Here is a 3737-nt window from a genome sequence, read left to right as displayed (position 1 = left end):
TCGAGCGTAGGAGACGACGACGCGTCGACGACGTGGATGCCGAAGAAGAAGAAGAAGAATAAGAAGAAGAAGATGAAGAGGAAGAAGAAAGAGTAGACAGCGAAAGGAAGAGTAAAAAATTGTTGCGGAAAGATACAAAGATAGTGAGACAGAGAAGGGGGAACAGCGAAGGGGAGAGAAAGACTAAGAGAGAGATGGAGAGAGTGAGGAGAGCGAAGAATAAGGAGCTTAAAAAAAAAACAACAAAAATGAAGAAAAAGAAGAAATAAAAGAAAAGAAATGAAAAGAAAAAAGAGAGGACGAGGAGTCGTAATAAAAAAAAAGGAAAGAGAACAGACAGAGGGGTAAGTGAATCGAAGGAAACTATTGTACTCGAACTGTCACCATTTTGACCGGCTTCCATCTTGCGGACCAGAAATCGCTTTTATCGTGACGTTTCTCTGATATCTTCCCTCCTGCGTTTTTTCGCGTTCGAACTCTTATCGAAGAAACGTCGTTGATTTTTTCCTCGAGAAAAAAGTACAAATCCTTTTTCTCTGTCGATCAATGCCTTCTTCGAACTTCTTTATCCAATTTTTCTTTCGATTCCTCTCCTCTTGCTTTGTCTTTCTTTTTTTTTTTTTTTTTTTTCTTTTTTCCTCGACTTGTAATTCACTCATCCTGTCTTCTTTCAATCTTAACGCCCATGCATGTAATCGAAGAAATCCGCACTCCATTCTCCGACTCTATTTCGCTCCTTTTTTTCCTTTTTCTGTCCCAAATCTCCCTTTGACTTGGAACCTTTTTCTTTTGCTTCTCAATCTTTGCCATCTTCTCCGGTCCATAAGTCTCTCTCTTTCTCTCTCTCTCTCTCTCTTTTTTTTCCATCTATCTTTCTCACACTCACATAATCTTTTTCCCAAGGAAGGACGAAGGACACTCGTCGCCTCTCATTCGACTCACTATGGACCAATTAATTCTGGCCGTCCACGAAACTGCATCCGCTTAAACCCCGTGAAAAGAAAGATCGAGCGACTCGAGAGAGAGAGAGAGAGAGAGAGAGAGAGAGAGAGAGAGAGAGAGAGAGAGAGAGAGAGAGAGAGAGAGGAAAAAAGAGAAAAAAAGAGAGAGAAAGAGAATCCCTTAGAGTATATTCTCTTATTTTCTCTCTCTCTTTCCCCAATTAGACACGGATATGTAACCGCCGGTAAATTAACTCCGCGCGACTCGCGTCATGCGTGAGATTGATCGTCGAGTTTCTTGGCCAGACAGGAAGATTCTTTCCTTCTCTCTCTCTCTCTCTCTCTCTCTCTCTCTCTCTCTCTCTCTCTCCCTATTTCTCTTATTCTTGGCGTGAAGGTTTTCACAGAGAAACGTACCCTGTTCTTGCGCGTTTAAATGCGTGCCAGCATCACGAAGTAGGACGCTTTGTGCTCGTGACACATCGACGACGGAGAAAAATCGTGCGCCTAGACACAATCTCAAAGAAAGAATAGAAAGAAACTTTTTATGTCCTCGCCGAGATACTACGCCTGAAGTCATGCGTTAATTTCACAACGATCGTCATTAATTAATAAGAGATCAAAAGAGAGTATTAAGGTCGATAATTTGATCGTTAGGGGAGAAATTTAATCGATTCCATTATCCCTCTTCTACGTTCAAATTAATTGTTATGTTTCTTCGTTTGATTAAAGTTTCAGGTCTAATGGTCGCTACCACGTTCTTCCTTTCTGTTTCTCCCTCCCTCCCTCTCTCTTTCTTTATTTCATTCTTGTACTCTTCCTTTCATTTTTCTCTCTCAGTTTTCATTAACTGTAGCAAGTAGCTTCAGAGATATTCGCGAAGGTCGGAAATGTTTCTAAGAAGAAACTCTCGTCGCGGAAACGATGCCATTCTTTCTTTCTTTCTCTCTCTCTCTCTCTCTCTCTCTCTCTCTCTCTCTCTCTCTCTCTCTTTCTCTCTCTCTATGTAACATCGTTCGCCTATACGAATAGAAATCGCGAAAAAATATAAAGGTATATCCCATCACATTTGGATTCTCTCGAATGTACTGAATATAGGAGAGAGAGAGAGAGAGAGAGAGAGAGAGAGAGAGAGAGAGAGAGAGAGAGAGAAAGGAAGAGAGAGAGAAAGAGAGAGAGAGAGAGAAAAAGGCAGGGAGTTTTCTATGGAAAGAGCGGAATCGTGCGCAGCCTGATTACACCATAAATCGAATCTCGGCCAACCGCGTGGTACCTCGGATTAAATGAAATTCCTATGCCATCTCGTATATCTTTCCGGTTTGCTCTGGTGGTCGGTTCGACAAAGAGTAGGTACCGAACGCTCGTTTCCTGTTTGCTTCATTCTAGTCATTGCACGAAATATGTGCCCACGGGTAGGAACTTAAAATATTTGCAAAATTTTTACGATCACATTGTTTTCAATTATATTTAAAAACAAAATCGAAATGTATAATGATATTGGTACTGAAATCGTTTCATATTCTTTCTCTGAATAAAATCAATCGATTTAACGAAGTTTGTATTCCGTCACGTCAGTGATACCGATTAAATATACGAGATTGGTTTCGAACAAGGTACCAAGGAGAGAAAAGTCGATGTTAAAGAGCGAAACGTAGCTCAAAAGTCTTTATTCGAGTTTTCGAAAGGATTCAGAACGTGGGACTGCGTAGGCTAAGAGATGCCACCGAAGTATCAGACTTTCGAAAGTTTTTAACGAGCTTTCTCGGTCGCCTTTTCCACAGGATCGTAAAAGTGTTTACTTTGTTAAAAGAGAGAGAGAGAGAGAGAGAGAGAGAGAAAGGAAGAGAGAAAAAGAGAAAGAAAGAGATAAAGAGAGAGAAAGAGAGAAAGAGAAAGAGAGAGAGAGAGAGAACAAGAATACGCTGGTACCCGTAGACGAGGAATCTTGTGGTTTGCTATCGTTTAGTTATTTGTCTTCTTCCCGTTGGGTCACTGGCGAAAAAGGTACTTCGGAATTAAATGCACAACACTGAGAAACTGCCATCCGATCGTTTGTCTTTGATACCTCGAGACACGACGTTAATTGAACTGATAAATTAAATTTCAACGCGGAGAACACGCGAGATAGATAGAGAAAGAGAGAAAGAGAGAAAGAGAGAGAAGATAAGAGGGAGAGAAGCAATTAAAATTAAGAGCGGACCACGATACTGAGCTTCTTCTCTTTTTTTTTTCTTCCTTTGCTTTCTCCCATTCTGTGGCTCTCTCTCTCTCTCTCTCTCTCTCTCTCTCTCTCTCCCTCTCATTCTTTCTTTCGTGCTCGTGTAAAGAAACAAACTTGAACTCGAACCGAGTTTTAATACCGTCCTCGAAGTTTATAATCATTTTCTTATTTTTCTCTTTGCTCGGCAAACAGAGTCTTGCCTCGTTGAAAAATGAAGAACGAAGCAAGGAGTTAGAGGCCGTCTACGTTCCCTTCGCGAAGCTTGTACTTACTTGGACCTACACGCGGCTTAGCAGTAAGTAATTTCACGCTCAAGGATACAATGGCTGTAAATCACGTAAGTTGTATCCTATGTTCATAGAGTAGACCCACCTGAGATGCGTATCGTAAATTTCGCGGTCTTGTGACGTGCCGTAAAGTAATGAGAAAAGTTTCCATTATCGAGACCTCCAAAGTAGGATCACGTTTGATCTCGCTTTCGTAGCATAATTTCTAAGGGAAATAGATACGCCGATCTTGTCGAACTTAATTATTGATCCTTATTAGTATCGAAGTAACGTTTAGGAATGTTTTAC

Source organism: Vespula pensylvanica, chromosome 3 (assembly GCF_014466175.1).
Source record: "Vespula pensylvanica isolate Volc-1 chromosome 3, ASM1446617v1, whole genome shotgun sequence".
Classification (NCBI taxonomy): Eukaryota; Metazoa; Arthropoda; class Insecta; order Hymenoptera; family Vespidae; genus Vespula; species Vespula pensylvanica.
The sequence above is the reverse complement of the archived record's forward strand: the minus strand, read 5'-3'. Positions refer to the sequence as shown.